The sequence below is a fragment of the Triturus cristatus genome, chromosome 11 (genome assembly GCF_964204655.1).
Source record: "Triturus cristatus chromosome 11, aTriCri1.1, whole genome shotgun sequence".
Classification (NCBI taxonomy): domain Eukaryota; kingdom Metazoa; phylum Chordata; class Amphibia; order Caudata; family Salamandridae; genus Triturus; species Triturus cristatus.
The window spans coordinates 326,456,886-326,484,085 of NC_140594.1; the positions used below are offsets into that span (position 1 = coordinate 326,456,886).

General features: G+C 43.2%; 1 long non-coding RNA gene across 1 annotated transcript; it reads left to right on the forward strand.

The window, feature by feature from the left end:
- The first annotated feature begins 5,205 nt into the window (after positions 1–5,205).
- Positions 5,206–5,935, forward strand: LOC146784139 (uncharacterized). The gene is made up of 3 exons (XR_014970711.1): positions 5,206–5,277; positions 5,382–5,440; positions 5,871–5,935. It is a non-coding gene; the product is annotated as an uncharacterized LOC146784139 (long non-coding RNA).
- The last annotated feature ends 21,265 nt before the right edge of the window (positions 5,936–27,200 follow it).

Sequence of the window (27,200 nt, forward strand, 5' to 3'; positions counted from 1 at the left end):
AATCTGGTAGTTGTTGCCAGATTTGCACTAGAAGAGCGTAGCTGTCTAGTAGGCTTATACCAGATAAATCTCTCTTGCATAGATATCGGACCTGTACTATGCAGTGCTCTGTATACCATACACAGGGATTTAAAGTTCATTCTCCTGATGGGCAGCCAGTGGAGGTCCTTCAGGGCCAAGGTGGAAGAGGAGCTGCGCTGCCTATTGAGTGACAGTTTAGTTGCTATAGACTGGATTTTTTGCAGCCCCTTCAGGATGTATTGAGGGGCACCCAAATACGAAGAGTTGCAATAGTCCAGTCTGCTCAGGACTATGCTCCTCACCACCAAGGGTCTAGCCTCACTAGGTAGGAGTGGTAAAATCTGCCGAAGTGCTTTTAGCAAGGCAAAGCATATACTAATTGTTTTATTCGCCTGTGACAGCATTTGGAGATCTTCATCCACCATGACACCCAGGTTGCGTACTGTTTAAGCTGGGACCAGGGGGTCGTCCTCCAGCGTGAGTCTAAACTCACACGGTAGGAACTTTGACTGTAGAGCAGTATAGCAGCTCCGTTTTCCCCCCATTGAACTGCAAAGAATTTGCTTTAAGCCAGCCAGAAACCCAACGCATGCATTCCTGGAAGGTATCCATAGACACTGCGTGCTTCCCTTCCAGGGAAAACACAAATTGGGTGTCATCGGCATAATTAACCAAATCAATCCCATATGATTTTATGATGGGAATCAGGGGGCGTAAGTATATATTATAAAGGATGGGGCTTATTGTCGAGCCCTGAGGCACTCCATGGCAAACCAGGGACTTAGGGGAGGCAAATGGTGCCATGGTTACAACCTGTTGTCTATGTGACAAGTATGATTGCATCCATTTCAAGGCGCAGCCTTTCACCCCCAGTCTCTCCAGGCTTCCTATCAGCACTGCGTGGCTAACCGTGTCGAATGCGGCCGACATATCCAGTAATACCAACACCGAGGAGTCACAATTGTCGGCTCACATTCACAACTTGTCCAGCACGGTTGCCAAAGCGGTTTCCATGACCTGGGCGGAACGCAAACTGATGCCTGTCCAGTAGAAGGTTTTCCTCGAGGTAACTCGACAGAGACTTGCTGACAGCCTTTTCCAGGATTTTTATAGGATAAGGCAGGAGAGATATAGGCCTAAAATTATCTGGAATTGTTGGATCCAGGGAAGACTTCTTTAACAGGGGAGTTTCCACTGCCTGCTTCCATACTTCTGGGAATACTCCTTCCTTCAGAGATTGGCAACATATCAGTCGCATCCATGGGAATATTTCAGGACCAAACTCCTTCCAGATCCTGTGAGGAAGGGGGTCCAAGTGGGACCCAGAGGACACATCCTGAGCAAGACTGTTAAAGAGCTCTTCAATAATAGGTTGAAAGTGCTCAATTGATGTTTCAGCCCAGGCTTCCTCATCTAATATCTGACTACTAGCTGTACCCAGATCGAGCCCCCCAACCCACAACCAGCACGTAAAACTCAAATATCTTTTTGTTATACACTATACACTATACATTTGTAAGGGACAATTAAATAATTAATATTAATTTAAACAATCATTATTAATTAATTATATTTACCTTACTTCTCATCCTGTATCCCCAAACACTTCACAGATCGCTACAGTAATAAAAATGACAAAAAAACTAGTAAATTAAATTCAAAAAGTACATAAAATCCAAACACTTTATTAAAAACATTAAAAATGTGTACAATGTATGACATATACAATTAAAATATACAGTAAAATACAAAAAAATTATTAAAAATCAATATTAATAACAACAATACTTTAACATCGATATTAACAACATGGATCGTTTTGTAATCAATATTAACACTTTCTAGATTTCTAACTTCGATATTACTTACATTAAAATCAATATTCTTGTCAATTAAATTCTTACTGACAATATTTATGCCTTACAATATTTCTAACTCAGTATTTCTGTAGGTCGAGATTACTTAGGGTCAAAGCAAATTAAGTGATTAATTTGTTCAGTTTCCTCATGTGTGACCTAGTCAGTGGATCTGCATTGATGAAATGATGTAGCTGTTGGATTATGATATATTGTAAATAGCATGAATATATATATTTAAATTCAAACTGAAATTATTTGTATGTGTGAATTCTTTTGTTTGGTGATTCCCTTTAAAATATTGTGCTTTTGATGCGCTCTGGTTTAAATGGTGAAGGGTGTTTACATAAGTGTGCTAAAGCAAATATCTTTTTTCTTCCTTTTTTCCCTTTCAGATTCAATTAATTGTTATGAAATGTATGTCTTTCCCTAAATTTCTTGTGCCATATTGCACTTTAGAGCAATATTCCATACTTTCTGCACCATTCACACCTGGGTCTTTAAGGCTTAGATTTAATCATGCAGCTAAATGTGTGAATTCACGAAAAATGTTTGTTAATGCTCACAGTATAGTTCAAGGGATCATACAATGTATGCATCAACCACTCTAATGTACTCACTTAGGAATTTCTACATTCTGGACGTTATTATGAGTAGCCTGGGAGAGAGGTCAGTATTTCCATATCCACAAAAGTTAACAATACCAGGCTTCCAGTAACTTCACAGATGCGTAAAATCTGGCTCATTAGTACTTAATACTCACTAGTCAAATAAAAACTCAGAATTATGGGGAAGTTTGAGTCTGATTCTCCCCGTAATTGGTACTTAGCACCAGCCTTTCACCAAGGCTTTTTGGCTTCTTCCAGGATATAAAATCTTCAACAATTAATGGAACTCCAATACACCAAGGCATTTTACCTTAGAATGTTGCAGGCTAGCTCTGACTGAGAACTTTTTGAGTTTGACGGGACATTATATCTGCAGACCCATGGAACATCTATGGGGGAGCACATTTGCCCCAAGCTTGGCAGGACTCAATGTAAGTGCCTTTGCAGACGAGCACATCCTCAATGTTTCAAATACCAACAAAACCTAGATCCCTTTTTGGACGAGATACATTGAAAATATTAATATAGTCTGAAGGGCTCATCTGACATTTTAGGATGACTCAACACCCTTGATGAATTTCTCAAAATCACGTGCACAACGCACAAAAACAGGCTTGGTTTTCTAGATGTTACCATCCTTTCTGACAGCACTGAGCTTAAAACTAAGACCTTTTATAAACCAACTGCCTGCTCTCCTTCAAAAGCATTCACCCGCGCCCACTGAGGGACCACCTCCCCTACAGTCAGTTCTTCGCAGGTATAGAAAGCAAGTCTCAGCACTATAGGAAAAACTGAGGGTGAGGGATTACCCCAACAAGATTATCAACGAGTGCCAAAAGAAAGCCAGGAATCACAACAGGAATAGCCTCCTGGAACCAACAGAGAACACCTAGGAAAATGAAATCCTCATATGTGTGACCACCTACTGCACAGTGTCCAACAGCATTAAGAAAGCCATCAACAAACATTGGCACATTATAACGTCTGTATCTTTAAAATGTCCAAAACCTTGATTTGCCCACAGAAGGAGTAAAACCATCTGAGATCTCTTGGTACATACATGACTCCATGAAAAGAAAATGAAAACAAATACAATTCTCACAAATTGGGGCCTACCACCTGGATCAAAACATTACCCCTGCGGGTCATGTGCAGTGTGCCATTTGACAAAAGTAACAAAAACCCTCACATTGAGCGAGAACTCGGAGTGGACTCTAAAATGACATACAAATTGCAACACCACACACGCCATATACATGATCACATGTTCATGCAGACTAAGATACATAGACATGATGCCGCAAAGTCAAAACACGGATTGGAGAACACCGTAGCAATATCAGATGCAAGAAAGCCACTACGAGGATGAGTAACCACTTTCTTACTTCTCAGCATACAGCCAACAAACTTCAATGGGTGATTTTGGAAACACTGGCTGAGACATAAAGAGATGCAGAATTAATTCTCTTTCATAAACAACAAAAATGGGTCTACTGTCTTAGAACCTTTGATATAGGACTAAATGACAATGTCCCCTGGTTAGCGTTCGGTCAGTAATAATAATAATATGCATTATTATGGTATTTGTATATGTATATGCAATCAAGACCAGTGACAATAACCTGTGAGTTTGAAGACATCATCCCTACAGTTTCTACTGCCGTTACAGTACGACCATATGCTGACAACAGTGACTTTCGCTCTTGGGTCCATAAGCAAATACTCACACACATAACATCGTATCATAAACCTGAGAGACATGAGTTACCCCTACAGTATTCCACAGAGCATGTTCGCGAATCTCTACTCTTGAAGATAAGCTTTAAATTACATATGTGATTTCCATCACCATGAAACAAGATTCCTAAGATTCACCACCATTAACAACGGGTGACCATATGTTGACACCGGCTACATTAGCTCTATTCATTTTCTGCTCCTGACTGTAAAAACTTAACATACATATACCTCACATGCCTAAATCTAGGAAACACGTTAGCCCTATATCACTTTTTCAAACGTGTTCATGAATCTCTTCTTTTATGTACACAAAAAAAGCCCCACATTTTAACCGATTTGCCCATGAGATTTGAGACAAAGGGCACCTGATATGGCTTTGAAAGTCCACTTGTGCATGTCACACTCCTATTTCATTTATACCATGCAAGCAAATATTCTGCATTTATCTTTTCATTATATCTACAACATAAGGGCAGCAGAGACTTGACAGGACCTTACCAGCATGTGTGCATTTGACACAGCTCACTCATAGCAGGTCTTTCTTTCTTTCCTTTTCTGAAACTTCCTTTTGCTAAACTCCCAGAAATTAACTAAGCACATTACGGCAACTTCAGCAATAGATTCTTCTTAACAAAAACATCTCTTTGAGTCTATTTGTGTTCACTCATAGAAGGAGTCCTTCTTTCTTTCCTTTTCTGAAACTTCCTTTTTGAAACTCCCAGAAAATAATTAATCACATTAGGGCAACTCCAGCAACAGTTTCTTTTTAACAAAAACATCTCTGAGAGTTCATTTTTATAAACAGAAATGTTGCTCACTGTAACTTTCACTTCAGACAAAGCTTAATTATCCTTTTCAGTGATTGATCACAAAACATTGTTTTTTTCAATCCACAGGAGCGGGCAGCAATGTAATTTCAACCACCTGTTCTCAATTATTCAATTATGGTAACAGAGCAAGCTATGAAAACTGCATCCTTCCAGACCACCTTCAGCATTCCCTTGAGGAGACATGCATGCAGGAGTACTGCAAGCAGGATGGTTTAAAGTCAAGTAAGTGTAATTGACAGCCTACAGAATTCACCCTTTATGGTTTCGTTTTCAGTTTAAATGTACATATAGATTTGTTGCCTAACTTATTTAATTTTTTGCTGCAGGCTTGAACCCCTGTCCTACTTGTTTCCACACCATGATGCAAATGAAATGCATATTTAAGGTAACTTTACATTTGTTCTTGAAAACAAATTGCCCCCACCCTCCTTCTGGTTTCCTCAAACAGCCTAGTATTATAATGTCATTTGTTTGAATTACTAAGAGACATTTCTGACCCTAGTACTACCAGCATGTTTGCCAATATTGAACACAGGGATGATTTATATATACACTATCATTATTATTTGACAGAGAGAGCACTATGCTTTACCTCACAGTTCTTTATACACATCTGCCAAGAGTGGGAGCAGGGCAGTGTCCCGGCTTCCCCTGGCTGTATTTTACTTGCACTAATTCATAACTGTAGGAAGATAACCACCCCGTCACCAGCGACATCGCTGCCCACAGTATTTTCAGTGTCACACTGGGTGAATTGGGAAATTGGCAACATTAGTTTTATCATACATTTAATTTTCCATTTGATTCCCTTGCAGTTATAGGCCTAAAGACCGTACCTATAACCACGTTCAGTGTGGAGCAAAGTGGGCTCACTGACGAAGACAGGTGAGCGCTTCCACTCACTTATAACACACTATTCCGGAAGCCCCTAAGTAAATGGCTTCCATATATTCCTTTATTCCTGATGAAGGACATAGACCGGTAGGGGCTGTTCCAGGCCAAAATATGTCAAACTGATCACTAGGTGTCGTGGACCAGTGACTCATCCACTTGACACCGCTTTGTTTTTAGAGTTATCACTATCATACTCTTTTCCCCCAATAAAAATTCACGTAAAGGATAGATGTTTGTAATCCACTCACCTTTGTCAATATCCAGACAGCCGTCCTCCTGGGGAGGTTTTGATGTCACTTGTAGAACGGGACACTCAAGTGACAAGACGCGATGATGAGGCTATCCACCAAACTACACAAAGTGGAGACTATATACATCACAGTCTGTGAATGTGTGGTTGAGGGTCTCTGCTACAAAATGTTCTGAGACACTGGTATTGAAACTTATGTGGATCATTCACCCTTTTTGAATAGATAATTATGGATGGAGGAGGCCCAGACAGTCACAGAGAAAGCAGCCACAGGGGTGGCAGTGACAAGTGGCAAGTCACCTTGCTTTCTTATTGACAACGCTGTATTAGTTAAATAAAGCAGATATCCTACCTATCGCTTCCCTGTTCATGGCATTTTCCCAACGAAAATGTCAGCACGGTTCAATTCAGTGCTAAAGTGTGGGTGGTGAAATGTGCATCTGCTTCAGTTAACAGTGCATCATTACGAAGTTTGTAATGGATTACAAATTGAAGAGAAGGTGTGCTTCTCAGGGCCCAATCAGTCACCTACTACTAGTACTTCACTTGCATCTGTCTTTCCTTCTTTCCCAGCCAACCAAACATTTGTAAATTCCATTTCAGCAATGCATGTGCCACACTTTTCAGCCCAGGTGTCTTATATTTCATGGCTTCCATGAAGTATTTATATCTGTTCCAAATGTTTCTTTTCACCAAGGTGTCATATGTCAACCAATGTGACTAAGGAAAATCATAGCACATAACCATTCCATAGCTAAACCTCTACTTAGCTTAATCCCTCTAACTTACCTTTCTGTAGAATAGCTTTCTCTACTGCAAGTGAAGGTATTTGTTGAAATTAATTTGTGGTGGAGGCCTGGTTGTAATGTGGGACTAAGTGCCTGATTTAGAGTTTATCAGATGACATACTCTGTGACAAACAGGCCAAATAAAATATATCCCATTTGCTGTACTACAGTGCATCATTTATAATAATCTGGGAACTGTCTACTTATGGTGGGCGGGATATCCATTATAAGTTACATGTTTGACAGAATATCCAATCTGCCGTTAATTGTGGAGTGAGCGTAGAATTGAAGAGGCAGTCTGAGAAGAGCAGAGCCATTGAAATTAAATATAATAAGTTAATAAATTATCATGCCATTACATCTGTGGAGTAGCAGACCCACCAACCATTAATATTGAAAATATACTATAGTCAAGTATAGTATCAATTGTGCAGCATAGACATCTTCCTTGTTAATGAGAGGTAAATCATGAAACACAAAGTGCTAGATTACGAGTCTGGCTTCCTTGAGCCACCAGACTTGTGATGGCGTGGCGGCGCCAGGCTTTTCATTGTGGTGGAACTGCCATGAAAACCTGGCAGAGAGGAAACAAAGGGGGCTCTACAGGGACCCCAGTGCCTCAAACATATGTGGATGCACATAGGGGAACATAACATGTGCCCCTCTGTGTGCATGCACATAGGTTCCCGCACGGCATGGACTTTTGAGTCCATGCTGTGCAGGAACCTTGTGAGGAGTTCCCATTGTGGTGCCTTTTGAAAAGGCACCATTGCCTTTTAAAGGGCCCTAACGGGGGAACCTCCATGCCGCCCACCCGCCATACCGCTGAAAAATAGTAATCTGGTGGGTGGGCAGTGGAGACCATTAGCGGAGCAATGGCGCAGCAGTTTGCACCGCCGCAACACCGCTCTGCTGTAAGGTCGGAAATAGACCCAAAGTGTCTGTTCATTCTTACTATGGAATTCTTAAACCAAAAATCTCTTTTTGATTATGTTGGTATATTTTTTGCAGACAGTGCTATTGCATTATGTGATCCATGCGTGGGAAAACGTGGCCCTATGCCTAATCACATCAAAACGTCCAATGGCCCTAGGGGACCAGTAATGATCTGGTGCTGTGCCACTATAATATAAGCAAGCGTTTGTACTAAGCATTACAATTTTATGTTTTTAATTGTTTTTCTTTCTTGCTTTAGCTACTTCTGCTGCAGGAGGTCACAAATACTGACAGAAAAGAGGCTTGGCTGCAGTGCCTGAGGCTGGAGGCCGTCATGGCCAAATTCCATCAGCTGGTGGCCTTGAAAGAGGAGGTCAATGCCTACAGTTCCTTGGGGGGCAAGTCTGGCTCGCCTCCATCCAAGCCTCGCTGATGCTGCCTGAAGCCACGGTTGACTGGTGCCCAGCAGAACACCACCAACCCCTATTCCTCATCATCGACAACAAAAGACCGCCTCCTTGGCTGTGCTCTATGTGAGCTGGTGCTGCTCCAGTGTGGGCAGCAGAACCTGACCCAGGATATGTCCCATCTACATGCTCGGATAGATGCCCTCCAAGCCTTTTTTTATTGAATTGTTTCTGGTGGGAAGGACTGTGTCATTGAGGGTAGAGACGGTGGGGACTGCCATGGGTAAAGCAAAAGGACAGTCTGCATTCACAAGTTGTACTCGTATTCAGGCGGGCAGTCCTTGCACGGCTTTTGTGGTGCTGTGCCGTGGAGATCTGGTGCAGCACCGCCAAAGTCATAATCGGGCCCTTAGTCTTGGAAAACTTTGCAAATAAACTCTTGAGCAGCTAGCTATTTAAAGGAAAATAATATTCTACACCTCTCCCAAACTTAATGTAGAGTGGGAAATAATACTGGGACAGCACTCTTAGCTGCCTCTGAAGAACTAAGGGCTAATTTAGATAATGGAGGATCTGTGCCTCTCATACTCCTGGATCTCATCCTATGCTTATCAAGAGAATGGAGCAAACAGGAATCCCTGGAACAGCCCAATTGTGGTTAGCGCCCTTCCTTCAAAAAATAACTTTTCAAGTTGTAGAAGAAAACAATCTAATATCTTCTCCTGGGATTGTGATGTACCACAAGGTTCTTCTCTCAGCCTGACATTTTTTATCATTTACGTAAGTTCTTTGGCTGAGATTATCAAAAACTATGGATTTACTACTATTTGTTATGTGGACGACACTCGAATAATCGTAAGTCTTTTTCATCAGATGGACACTACCTCTGCCCTTCTTGACAAGTGTCGGAATCATGTAGTGAACTGGAAGGCTGTCAGCAGTCTCAAACTAATTGGAGGTAAAACAGAGGTGCAGTAGGAAAAAATCCCGCACAGGGTCAAGACTGATTTGCATATAGCTGTGTCTGAACTGGGGTTGCAAAGTGAGCTAAAGAATGATGATGGATCAAACCCAGATCTATGACTGGGGGTGAGTGTTTGAAAAGTTTCAGCACTCTGTCCATCATCTTCTTGTGTTTGCTTTGTTCCCCCTAAATTGGCAAGGTATACCCAGACCTGGGTCCCTTGCTCACCTTGCCACTGGATTCAAGCTAGCCTGGCTGACGAGGGCTGTTAGCCGGAAAAACGGTCCCATGATGCTTGTTTCCGGTCCAGGGAAGACATGGCTTGGCATTTCGGGCTGGAGTATTCCCATAAAGAACAGGGTCAAGACTGATTTGCATGTAGCTGTGTCTGAACTGGGGTGGCAAAGTGAGCTAAAGAACGATTATTGATTCGACCCAGATCTGTGACTGGGGGTGAATGTTTGAAAAGTTTCAGCACTCTGTCCATTATCTCCTTGTGTTTGCTCTATAAATCCTGGAGACTAGACATTGACTTTTCCCCCTAGACCTTCCTGACCTGAAGTGCGTTGCCATGTATTTCTTCAGTAGATGACTTACCTCTTCCTGCAGTTCAGTATACCAAGCCACCTGAGTGGGAACAGAGTAGTTCTGTTTGATTTCTTGCTTGATGATTTTTTGCAGCACTAAACCACCTATCAAAGTGTACACTAGTTAATTAATGCTAATCTTAATCTTGCTTAATCTTAATCTTGTTTATCTATCTCTTCTTCCCAAGAACAACTTCAGTAAAACGTTCTTAACTACTTCACTTCTTAGTTCTTACCTGAATAGATGAATCGATGGCTGCTACCTCTCCCTCAGTTTCCGAAACCTTATTGCAGGGTTTCCAAAGCAGCCTTCTTAATGGTGGTGGTACTAGTGGGCTAGCGCTAATAGGGAAGACATCATAAACCAATTTCCCACTCCCATCTATTTCAAATGAGGTGAACTCCAACTGTAGTAATAATCAGAAGGTTTATCCATCAGAGGCAAATAGACTGAAAGAAAACACAGAGTTAATGGGTCAAAGACTAGGACAAGACCACCATGGCAAAAATCACATATTACAAGAACTACAAGTAGTAACTTCTAAGTAATCTGGGGAGCAAATAACTAGTTTAATAAAAAAATAAAAAATAAACTTACAAAATCCTAGAGTCAGGTACTACTCACACAACTACTACTCATTAAGTTGCTGGTAAATGAGTTCTATTCATGAGTGAACGTACCCCAAAAGTGTAACTTTGCCTTTGTGAGTCAGGCCACACAGTAAACACTAGTACTAGCTATCATGCAACAGACATTTCTCTAAGACTCTACACTATGATGATGTTGTCCCTTCCATCCCTGAGTGGGTGATTGGGGCTGGTGTGGGCTAGGCAGGAAGATGCCACAACAAGATGGTGTCACTTGCTCTACATCTGCCCCGCCAAGTAAGTCATCCCTTTATGGTGTAAACTCTTAAGTCACACCTCAATAGATCACACAACCTGGGGGAAGAGGGCTAGGGGCTTGATGAATGGATAGGAACAGGGAGTTGGGAAAGGTGTGAAAAATAAAGACACAACATTTATCGGGTTGATGAGCAGCGCATCATCATTAATCCATTGTCGAGTGTGTCCATCATGTGAAATGTCTTTAGTTAGAGTCCACTCCAGACCGCAACCCCTAAATTAGAACAGTTTGACACCCGAGTCTGCACACTACTCTGCATTTCTCAAATCAACACACCTCTCTCCAGTCCACAAGGCTGAGTAGGTGTAGAAAACATCATCTCTGTATAGTGCACTAAAATGAAGTACACTATGAAGAGGGTAAGAGAAATCCTCAAAAGGCAGGTCGATAATACTAACTATCTTTCTTTAGTAGTGTGGGTGGTCAGTTAGGATCAGAGGGTAATGTTACGCACTTGTTATATCCACAGATGCAATAAATGAGACACAAACTCAAGAATAAATCCAAGACCAATATACAGAAATAGGGTGGATTTTTATATAATATTTAAGACCATAAACACCATTCTAAGGTAAGTACTTTTGGAGATACAATTTTGCAATTTTCGATAAATATATCACTTCTGTGCACAATTGCAATCCATAGGAAACAAGAGGGAAAAGGTAGAAAACTGCATATAAATGCAGACAATGCTTTCACGATGTTCACCTTCTCGTTTTAGGTCAATGTCGATAACAGGTCCAAAGTTCCAGCAGGTGAATTTCAGAAGCATCCCTAATTGGCTGGGAGCAGAAATGCTAAGGTCTTGGAAGCTGGTGCGCACAGATGGAGGGGGGCTCTTGAAAAACAGTGTACAGAGGGACTTACAGGTGAGTTCAGTGGGTCCTTCAGACGGAGGAGGTCACAATGGCCTGGGGACCTTGGGAGCAGGGCTGGATGGTCAGTCCTGGGGCCGGTGCAGAGTGAACAAGTCAGCTGGGTGTCATACATCTTAAGGCCCTGACGGTCAGGAGCAAACAACTTGGAGAAGCGATCTCAGGACAGCCAGGCCACTCAGGAAGTAGGTCTTGGTTGCCTTGACATCCCTCAATGGGTTCTTGCTTCTGGTGCTGTGGTATCTGAAGTGGACTCTTCTTCTCAGTGTTTGCCATTGGGGTCTGGTACCCGGGGATTGGAATGACGGTGCGCCAGTAGGTGTCTTCAAACTTGGTGGTGCGACAGATCTGGCCCTCTGGAGCTGTTGTATATTTTCTCGCTTCTGTGCTGCGTCAAAGATATCAGGGGGCACCACGTCGACAAACCGGACTTTACGGAATCGGTGCCTGCGGTGTGCAGGAGTGATACCTTCACTCCAAGGGAGCTTCATGGTAATTTCTTGAAAGCTGGAGGTGCTTGGGGTTCTTGGAGTCATTTTCGGTTTCAGGACAACACATCAGCAGCCATTGCTGAGTGTTGGGAGCAGCAGGCAGGGTTTGGCGTCTTTTTCTTCTGCAAAAGGGTTTCGGTTCTTGGGCAGCTTATCGTCTGTGTCCTGGTCTTTTCTTGCCCATCGAATCTGATGGTCAGGACTTGGGATGCCATCTAAATACTGAATTTAGGGGAATTATAGGGTGAGACAGGTAGTAGGCAATGGGCTACTTAACTTTAGGGTGTCTGTACTCTCTAGTGACCACTTCCTGTGGGAAGAGGCAGTACCCTAGCCCTGATAGTAGGTTTTCTCACCATCTCAAGGTGGTGGAAAATCAAGAGAGGGGTTCACCTCGCCAGCCTCACCCTGGGGGTAGTGTATGCTAAGTGGGGACCCTCCTCCTAATCAAACTACCTTCCCACCATAAGTGGAGCAGGAAGGGTGACCTGGCCTCCCCCACTATCTAGAGGTCCCTGGTTTGGATTTCAAAGGCGGTATTGCCTTTGAAGCTTCTCGCCCAGGAAGGCCATCATGTCGTGGAAGAGGTATGAAGCACCTCCGCCCAGAACACGCTTTGTCTCTGGAGCTCTGGCTCTCACCCTATCAGATCAGAAACATGTCTGGTAGTGGCAGGCTGGCTAAAACAAGTCAGTAACCATACTAGTGATTGGTAGGTTTTCAGGGGACCATCTAAAAGGGTCCCCTGTGTGAATTTATTAATAAATACAACACTGGCATCAGTGAGGATTTATTAAGACAAGATGTTTGGTACTAAATACCTTAGAAATCAGTGAAGCCATGATGGAGCAAGGAAACTCGTGTTGGCAAGTACCCAGTCCATGTACTCTTTATGGCTTCCCTGTGCATATCAGAATGGACTGGACATTTTAGGGACATATCTGCTGATTAGTGATATGCCCACACATAGGATATAGTGCACCTTACCTTAGGGCTAATGGCCTGCAGTAGGAGTGACTTACCTATATCCCATGCAGTTTTTGGGACGCATTGCACACAGGGCTGTGTGCCTTGTCGACTCTTCGGATTTCTTTGCATTAAGACATGCAACCTGCAATGACAGAGTGCATAGCCTTGGTGAGGGGTCCCTGGGGTGGCACCACCAGTGCTGCAGCCCCAGACAACCATCATCAGTACTCATGTCCTAGGTACCATGGGTACCAGTTGTTAGGGACTTACAAGGGTAATTGAAGTGGTGCCAATCATGGTGCAGCTTTTGGGAACGAGATCTGGAACTGGGATACCGTTTAACAGGGACACAGGGCACTTACAGTTCAAAATTACATCAGACATTAGGCAAAAAGTGGGGGCTAACCATGTGAAAAGTAGCACTTTCCTATAGTAGACCTCTTTGAGTCATGTTGTTTCCCATTGAAGTAGATACTCATTGTTCACAACTTCCTTTTCTAACTGTTGGGGTAGTCCCGTCCTGACTCCCAGTACCGACCCAAATGAGATTGAGAGAGATAGACCTAAAGTGCTCTTAATGAACAAGAAGAGCAAAAGAATTTGACAATTTTGTGTAGTTTTGTTAACTAATCTAACTGGCTGGTCTTGTAGCCACAATTGAACTTGGAACTCTCCCGAAATTGTCTCTGGAGAGAGAGTAGAGAGCTGTGCCTGAGTCTCACCTGCAATGCTGTGGACTACAATTTTCATTATCCTCTAGGAGCCTCCTTATATAAAGGACGCAACGCAGCCCCGCTGTCCTTGTAGCCGCAATTGAAACTTGGAACTATGCCTGAATTTTATCTAGAGAGCTGTGCCAGAGTTACACCTGCACTGCTGTGGACTACATCTCCCATTATCCTCCACGAGCCTCTTTGTTTAAAGGACGCGATGCAGCCCGGCGGTCCTTGTAGCCACAATTGAACCTGGAACTGTCCATGAATTGTCTCTGGAAAGGGGGGAGAGAGCTGTGCCAGAGTTACACCTGCACCGCTGTGGACTACATCTCCCATTATCCTCCAGGAGCCTCTTTGTATAAAGGACGCGATGCAGCCCGGCGGTCCTTGTAGCCACAATTGAACCTGGAACTGTCCATAAATTGTCTCTGGAGAGGGGTAGAGAGCTGGGCCTGAGTTACACCCGCATGGCTGTGGACTACATCTCTCATTACCCTCCAGGAGCTTCCTCGTATAAAGGACACAACACAACCCTGTGGCGCAAGACACTCACAGGTACGTGCCCGAGCAAAGCCTGGGCCAAGGGCAGACCCGTCCACACCCATTGGAGCCAGAAGGAGGCCTGGCTGGGTCCTCCTCTAACATGTGGTCTCAGAGGGGAAATTATTCTCCACAGCCGAAGGTCGTCCACCCAGAATGGGTAAATGGAAGGCAATGAGTGAACATCCTAGGGGGAGTGATAGCGAATATCCTCAATGCTCTCCTAACGAGGGCAGCAAACATTCTTTCCCAGGAGATTGAGCTCACAGAGCACCGCCTGTCCTTGGAAGAGGGTAGGTGTAGTGTGGGCCCAATATTACCAACACTAAAGGTTTGCTCTGAGATGACTGTAACGCCTGGGAGGGAGGTTCCCAATGAAGCCCATGTTCCTTTTAATTGTCCCCCATGACTTTGCTTGAAGATGAGTTACCCTCTGAATCACAAGAAGTACCCCACAGTTTGAGATAACGGTAAATAAACCCTGGTTAGGTATTGGAAGGTGATTACTGAAGCATCCTAATTATTGCCCACTGCGTTGTGGGAAAGAATTCCTTTTGTTTTTATTACCCTCACACACCCTAGTGGTGTCATGCTTCATCATTGGGTCACCCTGACTCCTAAAGGTCAGGGTTGGCTCAACCATGTTTCAGGGAGCTCTTGGTAGATGTGGCCAGGGGATCCTAAAGGTAAAAATCCTCAAATGGTTCCCGGTGTCCCTTTATTCTTAGAATCGTCTGGGATATTAAAAATTACAAGCATATAAAGGGTCACTTGGATGTTTATGGTCCTATGACCCCAGTGCCAACATGTTTCGGCCCACCAATTGGCCCAAAACGGGTCCTGGGCTTTCTTCAGGGCAATAAATGTAGAAGTTCCCTCCCTGGTTATGGCAGTGGATAACTATCATGCTACTCCTATTTCGTGATAAAGGGCAGATAGCTGCTCCTTTTGTGAAAAACAAAGAACAAACTTATCTTAAGTTTAGAGGATATTGTTCCTTCTTCTCCATCCAGTCTTGGGGGAGGAATAGCATCACGGGAGTTACAGTTGGAGGGGTAGCCCTCTAGTCACACAATCATCAAGGGTCCTGCCCCACATACGAACCTACTTAGACCTGCATCCCCGGCTTTTACCCTCCACACCTGAAATAAATATTCAACCAATAGTCAAAAGGAAAAGGGGCAGTAGGAACTTAAAGACTACACCTACAAAAGTCACGAGTACTGCAAGAGCGTCAACACCTACAGAAGGCGCAAAATGCATGGACCAGAAACCCTCTGTTAAACTGGATGCATGGCTAAGACTAGAAAATATGGTCACCCTTCAGCTCCAGCCACTTTTATATAGGTTAAAAAGGATAGAGGAAAGTACAGCCTCTCTTGTCAAAATCGGGCACACGGGGCCCGAATACTCAGTCAATCTTTTTGTCGGGAAGGGTACTGCAAACACAAGGGGGGGTATTAGGGAGGCAACATGTTCCTAATTCACTAAAGCTTTCTGTCCCCCTGGTTCTGCCCTGTGCTGATGCTCCAGCTACTCATCACCCCATACCGGCCCAACCCACTGCATAGTTTGAGAAATCAATGAAAGGGAAAGAAATGGACCAACCTCCGGCAAATGTGAGTCAGAGTGTAAACAAACATAGGTAGGAAACACGGAAGGTTTTAGCTGGAGGAGAGGTAGAGTACAATAGGCTGAGGTACCAGACACTAGATCTCCCCCCCCCCTGCTGCCTCCCCACTTGTTTTGCTCCTGACACATTTTCTGGCATTCACAAAGGGGCAAAAGGATTCAACGGAACAACTGATTGTTAAAACACTTAACTGGTTAACTACCCATGTTAGAAATTATGTAAGGAAAGACCATTATTATGGAAAGGAGTTAATGGGGGAATGTGTAGTGAATACTTTTAATGACCAACACATAGTCAGGTACTTGTTAGGACAACTTTATAACATTGATCTACCATGGACCCAGATCTCTGTGCTATCACTGGAGTATTTCTATATTCCCACCTTACTATTTAGTAATAAGTCCAGAAGATACCACACTGGTAGGTCCGGTCTATCCTCCACTGGCAACGTAAATTCAGGTAATATGAGTGGGTTCGGGCTGAGAGTAGAGAACCATTTTGAGCCTCTGACAGACCTAAGGTCTTGTGATTGACCATCTACGCCCGACCCAAATAAAAACACTGAGGATGTTGCTATGGTAATTAATAAAAAAAGAGAAAAAAAAACCTGAGCTGCCCATAGGGAATCATAAAGCGAGGCTAAATATAGCTTCTTGGAAGGTGGATGGCATTGCTTTGAAGGTGGGCAATGCACATTGGCTGGCCATTAGGCAGAACCAGGACATACTAAGCCTACAAGAAACTTGGGCCACTAACCACATATTTTTTTATGGGTCCCGCTTGTTTCAAACTGAAGCAGTCCTGTCCTAGTCAGGGAGGGCTAGAGGGGGCCTATTGACTTTAATATCAAATACTTTGCCAATAAGCATTAAGAAAATTGGGAGCCCTTGTCTTTATTTTCACCTTTTACTTTGTGACGGGAACAGTGATCAGGATTGGCTTTTAATAAATTATTATAATAATAATTTTAGTGGGAGTATGCAGACGGTGGTGGCGTTACTGGATAATGAGATTAATAGAATCAGTAGAGCCTTACCAAAAGGAAGTTTTAATATCAATAGTGTCAAGGAAGACAGTCACCCATGCGCTCATCACCAGCAGACTGGACTATGGAAACGCACTCTACATCGGCATCAACAAGTCCCTACTCCAGAAACTCCAGACAATACAGAACACTACTGCCAGACTTGTCCTCGGCATCCCCCGACATGAACACATCAGCCAACACCTACAAAGTCTCCACTGGCTCAAAGTGGAGAAAAGAGTCACTTTAAAAATCCTCACTCACGCCTACAAATGCCTACACAACAACGGACCCAAATACCGCAACAACAGAATCAACTTCCACGTACCCAAAAGAAACCTCCGATCTTCCAACCTCGCACTGGCCGAAACCCCACGCATCCACAGAGCCAGAACAGGCGGAAGATCCTTCTCTCACATTGCCGCCAAGACCTGGAACAAGCTACCAGCAGACATCAGACGCGTCCCTTCCCTGAACACCTTCAGGAAGACCCTCAAGACCTGGCTCTTCAGCTAAACAGATCTGCGGACCACCCCCCTCAGCGCCTTGAGACCCTCACGGGTGAGTAGCACGCTTCCAATTGCCTGATTGATTGATTGATTGAATATCGTGTAGGAGATTTTAATGTTCAGCCATGTAAATATACAATGAGCATGGTCTGTGGTATAGTGGATACAGTGGGTGATCCAATCCATCACTTTATGCGCCATGAATATGGCAATAGCTTAAACAGGCTTTTATTTGCAAGAAACCTTAAAATAATTAATAGGGCAGGCACTGGAGACCTTATAAAGACCTTTACCCGTAATGAGTACAAATCTACAATTGATTTTGTACTAGTATCGGAATCCTTCCAAGGAAAGATTGATCAAGTAGACACTCTATTCTCCAGTTTTAGTGATCATGCTATTCTCTTTTTTCTGATGACAGTGGAGACCCCGAGTATGAAGCTAACACAAAAAATACAGAAGCCAATTTTGGCCAGAAAGTATGGGTATCAATTAAATTGGGATAAAATTGATAAGGCGAAAGTAGTCCCACATATTTTATTTAATAAAATGGAGAACATATTAAATTGTCTGATTTCTGACACCCTTTCTGACCTTCTTTTAAAGTTCTTGGAACTACTTGAGGAGGTCAAATTCACCTTGACTTGTAGTAAACCCACAAATGAAGCTCCACTAAATCGCTGGATCAATCAATCCTGTTCAAATTCTTTAAAAGACCTTCATAAAGCCCTGAAAGCCTAACCAAGAGATCAAACAGTTTAAAAGTCCCTGCGCTAGGTTTGCACAGCAGCTAGGAAAGCAAGGAAAAGGGCCCTGAGAGAGGAGGCCTGGGAAAAACATGAACAGGTAGCAATCACCAAAAATAGTAGAGATTTTTGGAAAGTGATCAATGCCCCTTTCTTCAAAAACTCTAAGGACCCGACACTGGACTACCACATTAGTGAGGATGCCTGGGTGGATCGCTTTGAGCAGATTTTTGGCCCTAAAGATAACCTTATGAACAACCCTCCCTATATAGTTGTAGTACCAATGGAGTACCTTACATTCTCATTAGAAGAAGTAAGAAATGGGCTGCGTAAGTATAGCAGGTCAAAGGCTCTTGGTCTGGATGGAGTCCCAATTGATCTATTCTTAGAGAAATAAGACTTGTGGGCCCCACTATAAACAAATGTATTTAATGCGGTAGCCAAGTCAGGCCCCTTGCCCTTGTGGAAATCTACATGAAGGGGGATAAAGCAAACCCTCAGAATGACAGGCCCATCTCTCTGCTGGATAGCACCTCGAAGCCTATGGACCGCTTACTGCTAAATAGGTTGGAAGAATGGGCCAGGAAAAAGAATATTCTGATTCCGGCTCAATATGGCTTTCAAAGAGGCAGGGGTACGATTGATCAGTGCCTGAATTTGTCCTTGACCATATCAAAATACACCAGAGCTAAGGGCAGCCAGACCTTTATGGCTCTCATGGACAAAACAGCAGCATTTGACTGTGTGAGCAATTCAAAATTATCGAATATCATGGAGACGATAGGGACTGATGCAGCAATAGTTAACTTTATTCCACAACTGTATGGCCAAACCTCCGCATCTGTATGATATGGTAAAAATGGGGAGTGTATTCGCTCCTTCCAGATCAGAAGGGGAGTTAGACAAGGGTGTGTCATCGCCCCATTCTTATTCTCGAGATATACTAATGGGGTTAAGGCTGTACTTGCAGGTGCAACACTAGATGTCCCTGTTTTTGATACCCTCATTGTGGCGATACTGGCTTATGCCGATAATGCGTGTTTAAATGCGAGGACGGTGGTAGTACTTCAACGCTTGATGATGGCCTATGCAAATTTTACCACATCTTTGGACCTGAGGCTTAATGAATCTAATCTTTTGTCCTAATATCAGGGGCACCTCCCTCTAAGAGAGTCCCACATTTTTATATAGGGTCCCGTAAATTGGAGGTGGTAGAAACCTTCCCTTACTTAGGGGTTTGACAAAAGCCAGACTTAGTCAAATATGGTAGAAAACAGGGCCTTGGTGATGGAGAGTAGCATGGCAGTTATCTCCAGCTTCATTAAGAAACTGTGCTTAAAACCATTCAAACCCATAAAAAAGATATACGGTGAAAGATAATATCTGCTGCAACTTATGGGGCAGGGATGTGGGGTATGGCTCCCATAGCTTGGTCCAATAGTTACCTGTTCCAAGCATAGTGGTGCGCATTTGCCTATTATATCTTCTCTTTTCCATGAAAGCAAAAAACAATGGCAGTCTTGTAAAAACTTAAAGATCATCACCGGCAGCTCAACCAGGGGATGAAAAAAAGAACGATAGGGAAGGCAGGCATTGTTTTATTCGTGTCCGTTGAGCGAATGGGGAGTCTTCTTCTGTGCACATTGGTCCAACTCCATTCCAGTCAATATATGTAAATAAAAGGTTGGGCTGCATAAGTCAGGCAGCAAATACATAAATGTTCTTCTATATTCATTTTTTTCTTTTCTTTTTTGAAGCAGTTTGGTAATAACATATCTGAAAGTTGTGTTGTGTCCTACTTAGATAGGGAAGTCGGTTTTGTCCTCAAACTGAGGAGGCTCACCAAGAAGCTCATGAGCTAACACACTTTCTCGTGTAGTTGCTATAAAACTATACAGGATCTGCCCATTCAGACAGCATACACTGTAGGATTGGTGTCAGCCTGGTTCTGAACACCCCCATTAGGAATGTTGGCCTATTGTATAAGCTAGCCCTAGCCCTCAGTGGCACTAGAATCTCTTCTTACCAAGGAAAGAATAGTTCTTGGCAACCATCGAACATGACAACCCTGATCCCTCAGGACCATCGAAAAAATCTACCACTTTTTGCTTAGTCACTTCTTGCTTATTTAGTCTGTCTTAGAGAGATACACAGAATAAACAGGCTGGGCGTTTTTAATAAGTATTTATTGAAGAGTTGTTATTCTGGTGTAAAATAGATGAGTTGCAACAACCATTAGACAGTAAAAGATATAAATGATAAGCAGTACCATGAAAGTAAATGAATGGTATAGCTCTCATATCTTGCAGTAATCATTAATATATGCGAGTATATAAAAGACATGACACTAAAACGATGCGTACTCCTACAAAGAGTCCCTAACTAGATGAACCTAAGTGTACCTAGCATGTGTGTAGGTGTTAAGACAAGAATCCCTCTAGGACAAAGTCAACCCCATTACCTGAAGTGAGAGATGGTGGGGCCCCGTCCTGGTCTCGAGTTGGACAATCCGCTAGGGATGTTAGACTACTGCGAGCTGGAGTGTCTGCATGCAGGAACCTCAGCCTCTCTGGTCAGTTAGTCTGACCAATTGCCCTCATCCTCTTCCTGTGCTGTTTCAGGAACAATTTAATATTGTGGTATGAAGTGTTGTTTCATTTAATCATGGTCATACTTTAAGACACACATTGAGTCGACCCTCTCGCCACGTTTTATGCAAAGAGACTGGCTCTTCTGACTTTCCCAGCTACACTGCACACATACTCAGAAGACACACTTGCTACCAGAAAAGCCAGACATGTAATTGCCAACATGAAGAGCTCTGACCAATGGCCCATTTTCCCATACCAATAGACCGATGTTTTTTAATTCAGGTAGACCACTTTTGGGTCATCCAAATAGTCTTGGACTATCCTCTGAATGGTCGTTATTTATTTATTTATTTTGAAAGTTTTATATAGCGTGAAAATGACCACCGAGGGTATCAGAGTGCAGAGTGCAGAATACAAGCAATCAAAACAGCATCAACAAAAATGACAGATTATCAGTCTAAAAATTGGCCGAGCATTCTCGTGAGCCCGGCAGCTGGGCCACAAATCTACGTCTCTGGCCCCCGAATCAGATGGGGAGGCCCGACAGATGCAAAAATGTCTTCATCAGGAACCCTTTGACCTCTTTTTTTGAAGAGGACCGTGGAGGAGTTCACCCTAAATTCGGGAGGAAGGGAGTTCCAGATCCTCCATGCCATACCTGAGAAGGCTCGATTGTATGGCTTTTTTTTCTTACATTTTTGTGGTTTGAGCAAAAGGGTGCTGGTGCTTCTGGAGGCTCTGGAACCAAATGAGGGCTCCGGTTTATGAGCGACGTACAATGGGGTCTTGAAGTGTATGGCTTTGTGTGCCATGCATGCAATTTTTAACTGTATCCGCGCTTCATAGGGAAGCCAGTTCAGGGCCAGCAAAGTCCGGAGAAATATGGTTTAATCTTTTAGTGCCAGTTATGAGGTCGTTGGTGCTGACACTTGCTCAACCTCTGTTGCCTTTGCCTCTTCACTTGACTTAATGCAATGCGCCAAATATAGGACGCTAAAATATCCACCATCTCTTATGGCCTTGACTATATTACTGCCATTGTCTGTGGCAACAAATCCAAATATGAGACCTCTGGGACAAAGCCAGTTTCAACACTTTGCTGTTAAACTCTTCCAGGATGTTTACAGCTGTATCGGATTTACCACTGCAAACATCACTGGTGTTGCTTGCCACTGAATGCCCTTAAATCTTTCCTCGGCACTGAGGCCTGCAAATAGTTTCTGCCTAACCCCCACAAAAGAGATCCAGTGTGCAGTGATAAATGTGTAATCAGTTGCTTGACAAATGGTCCATATGTCTGTCGTCAGGTGGATACTATGACCAGCACTCTGGTGCATACCTTGGCCAACCAATTGCAGAAAGTCATGATGGAGCATTGGAATACTAACTGTGGCAAAAAAAGGTCTGTCAGGGAACCTTCAATTTCAGGCAGATGGCCTCCACAAATTGTAAAAATCATTTTCCTTCCACAGAAGAAAAAGGGAGGAGGTCCAGCTCTAACATTTTAGCTAGCATCCCTTTGTACAAACATGCTGTTGGGTGGTTGCATTTGTAGCGCTCCTTCTGCCTAAACATGGTGGTAATAGTAGCTTGAATTTTATTTGTGCTGCCACTGACCTGGGTGACTTACAGTGATTAGCAGAGGGAGGTAGACTCACTGTGTGTCTTAAAGCAGGAGTGACTTTATGTGGCGGTCTCTGTATCTAAGTCTTTTGCCATTTTGAGGTTGCTGATGCAGGCAATGCTGGCACACTGCAGGGGACATGCCTACTTTATGCAGAGCTGCCATTCTCTTCTTCCTCATCACCTCCTTCTTCTAGCACTGTGATTGGAGTTGCTTCCCCTCTCTTATTACGCAGATATCTTTATAGGGTGCTCCTCTCACCAGACTGCATGATGTTTTTTCATATGGGATGGTTTGCCTCCTGTACCATAGAGTGAGCCTGGATTACCTCAACAAACACTCACATGGCAAATGGAGCATATTGCAATGTTATCCTCCTGGGAAGGAGAACCATTTTTTAGTGTGTCGCTCCCAATTCCTGAAGAACTGAATGTTGGTGGGTGTCTCATTGGCCTCTCTGAACGGCATTCTTTGACTGAGGTAGTGGTGGAAGCAGGCCTCAGTGGAGGCCTTACAAATATGATAACTGGTGGTGGTAGAACCACATTCCTCTGAGTAGGTTGAAAAGGAGGGGCAATCTTGTTGTCTTCTGCGCTGCCCCCATACTGACAACAATCACTGGCTCATCATCACTATCACTTTTCATAATTCTAAAGATGTCAGGAATTTTCATTTTCCCTAATCTCTTATGGCTGGTCTTTAAATCAGCTGTGGCCAAATCCATGTCCAGATCATCAGAAAGGGAGCTTGGAGAACACGATGGAGTAACTTTTCTTTCTCTTGCTGGAACTAATGAAGTAAATGATTCATGAGCTACATCCCACTTATCAGGAAGCTCAACCTCCTGTTCTACTCCTACTTCAGGAAGAGCTTTTGCTGAGTATAGCACATGTTGTCCACTTTGTTCAGTTTCCTGCATCAATTTGGTGCTTTGCGGCTGAGACATAACCCATTCAGACACACTTCTTGTCGCTATTACTTCAGTGGCTGCCAGTAAAGTGTAACGTGGCATTTGCAGTTTGAATATGCATACACACAATATAATTGAGTCAGATCATCAAAAATAATTGCAAACACAACAAGATGATGGGCGGAGGGCTGAAACTTTTCAACCACTCACCCCAGTCACAGATCTGGGTTTAATCCATCATTCTTTTGCTCACTATGCCACCTCAGTTTGTACCCAGCCTTAAGCAAATCAGTCTTGACCCTGTTCCTCATGGGAGCAGTCCACCCTGAACTGCCAGGCCAGGTCCTCCCCAGAGTGGAAACAAGCCTCTTGGAACCGGTTTTGGAGTTTCACCCATAATCAGCCAAGCTATCTTGAATCCAGTGGCAAAGTGAGCAAGGGAACACAACAAGTTAATGGACGGAGTGCTGAAACTTTTCAAGCACTCATCCCATTCACAGATCCAGGTTTAATCAACTGTTCTTTTGCTCACTATGCCACTCCAGTTTGTACCTAGTCTCATGCAAATCTGTCTTGACCCTGTTCCTATTGGGAGCAGTCAAGCCCGAATTGCCAGGCCAAGCCTTTCCTGGACAGGAGCAAAGGATCCTGGGACCGGTTTCAGGGTTTCACCCTTCATTAGCAATGCTAACTTGAATCCAGTGGCACAGCGAGCAAGGGACTCAAGTCTTGTCATACCCTTGGCCACTTAGTGCGAACATAGCAAACACAAGATGATAGATGGAGTGCTGAAACATTTCAACCACTCACCCCGCAGACATAGATCTGGGTTTAATTCATCATTCTTTTGCTCACTATGACTCCCCAGTTTGTACTCAACCTTATGCAAAGCAGTATTTGACCCTGTTCCTCATGGAAGCAGTCCAGCCGGAACTGCCAGGCTAGGTCCCCCCTGGAGCGGAAACAAGCATCCTGGGGCCGGTTTCGGGGTTTTATCCCTCATCAGCCGGAGCAAAAGAATGATGGATTAAACCCAGATCTGAGACTGGGGGTGAGTGGTTGAAAAGTTTCAGCACACCTTCCATCATCTTGTTGTGTTTGCTATCACAAATAATTAACAATAGTTTACCAATTCCAATCCAAACCATGACATAATATTTCAATCACATACAGATTTAAAAGTTTACTTTATGTGACAGGTATGCCTTCAAGATACCTGTTGCAGACAGGGGTACAGGGAAAAATTGAATAAGCCTTAAAAATTATAATGGCGATGTATACCTATAGCCTAAGAGAACTATGGCAGGCAGGGAGTGCAAAGAACAATCAAATGACATTAAAAAAATAATTACTGGTGTCTCACTAGTGATTATGAGAAATCCTATATGAGGAAAGGAGGTGCATGGAAAAATGAGAAAATTCAATAATATATAAACACTGTAGTGCATACTACAATCATCCTCACGCCCATTAAACTGCTGTCGGCCACATGTCCAAACAGCATGAAAAAGCAATGCACAACAAAGAAGACATGCAGGCATATTGCAAACGCACACTGATTACTAAACGAAATGGCCGCCGACCACATGTTCAAATAACAACAAACAAGAAGGGATAGACCACAAAGAACACATGCAGGCCTATGACAAAAGCACACTAACAACTATACAAAATGCCAGTTGGCCACATGTTCAAGCAACAAACAAGAAGGCATGGACAATAATGAACACATACACGCCTATAGCAAAAACATACTGACCACTAAACAAAATGGCAGCTGGCCACAAACAACAAACAAACAAGGAGGCATGGACAGCAAAGAACACATTCAGGCCTATGGCAAAAGCACATTGACCACTACACAAAATGACCACCGGTTACATGTTAAAACAGCAACAAACATAAAAGCATGGACATCAAATAACACATGCAGGCCTATGGCAAAAGCATACTGACTGCTGCAAAATGACCATCAGCCACATGTTCAAACAGCAACAAACAACGAACACATGCAGGCCTATGGCAAACATACACAGATTACTACAGAAAAATTGTTGTCAGCCACATTTTCAAACAACAACAAGCAAGGTGGCATAGAAATCAAAGAACACATGCAAGCCTTTGGCAAAAGGACACTGATTACTACAAAATGGCCCCCAGCCATATGTTCAAACAACAAGCTAGAAGGTATGGACAACAAAGAACAGTTGCTGGCTGTGGGGTTTGATGGCAAAATGTGTCACACGGATTCTGAATGTTGGATTATTAAAGGGGCTTTATTTTAAGTGTTTGTTGGGACAGCAGTTACTGCCATTCTACTGTTATTAATGGAATTAACTTCTTAGCTGGAGGTCACGTCTTCCTTTCACTGGCAATGAATGGCAGCACAGGTTGAGCCATACGTTCATCCTGTTTTCCGGAGCTTGCTGTGATCGATGTGGAGTTGTGGGCAATTAATGGAGGTGCATCGATCGGTGGTGTAATCGTTTTCTTGGCCTATCCCAGTGAGCATGTGATCTGTGGCAGCAGTGGTCCGCTCATACTGGGGCCATGGTGTGTAGTGACATGGAGCGGAGCTGTGTCCTGAAACAAGCAAGACTTAAGATGGGCCACATGATGTCATGTGTGCCTAAGTGAAAACCCCCGGTTGCCATCTTATGTTGGGCTTTGATACAAATAAAGCCCAAAATTCTTGCAGAAACAAGGTTGACTCACAAGTGCCATTTTTAAATGGCAGGAGTGCATGAACAATCAAGCGATTGTTCATTTGTTTTCTGCTTGCACCATAAGTGTGAGGCACACCTTGTTTGTAGAGCATATTTACTGGGGCGATAAAGTGATTGATCGTTCATTATCAGCCTCCACTGGCAGGCACCCCTAAGGTACAGCCTATCAATTAATGTAGTGAAAAGCATATGTAATGCCTACTCCATATTTGGAGTTGTAACTTTTCTAAGAATTGTTTCCTTGTACTGGCAGCAACCAATCTAGTAGTGGTACATGAATAGAATATCAGCACCTCCTCCCTTTCTTGCTGTTCCCAGTACACCACCACTGGGAGCAATGGTACATGGCTTTTGAAGCATATTTAGAAGCCATAATTTGTGATAATTTCACAGTCAAGAAGTGAAAAGCTTTCTTAGTGTACAATCTTGGTCCGGAGAGTAGGAGTGTTCTTAAAACACTTCTTCCCGAAACTGTGTCCATTCGTGCTGAAGCTGACATTGAAGCAGCGGTTGATAAATATGCTTCAGTGGTAAAAACATGATAGAAAATGTTGTACTGGAATGCCATGAATTTCTGCAACATTTGCCGGCACTTGGGGAGCCCATCGATGACTTTGTATCAGCATTGTGTACGTTGACCTCCACATGTAGTTATAAGAAACTCGAAGACTAAATCACACACGATCAATTAATAGAGAAAACTAGTAACAGGAACATTCAGGAAACACTGCTGTCAACTGAGGATCGCAGTCTTGAAAGAGTTATGATAATTGCCAGGAGTATTGAACACTCTGAACATTGCATGAAAGAAATGAGTGGGAACACAATAGCACAGGAAGTGAACCAAATTGTCAAACATGATAAGAGAGACTTTAAGAAAGGTTCTTCACAAGTTAAGGTCACATGACGATCATGTCAGGAGTAAGAGTATGTGAGAGAGGGAGGGATGTATGGTGTTTTAAGTGTAGTAGCAAGTCACATATAAGTAATGCTATAAACTGTCTTGCTGTTAACCAAACTTCGTTTAAATGCAGCAAGAATTGGCAGTTCGCCAGAAT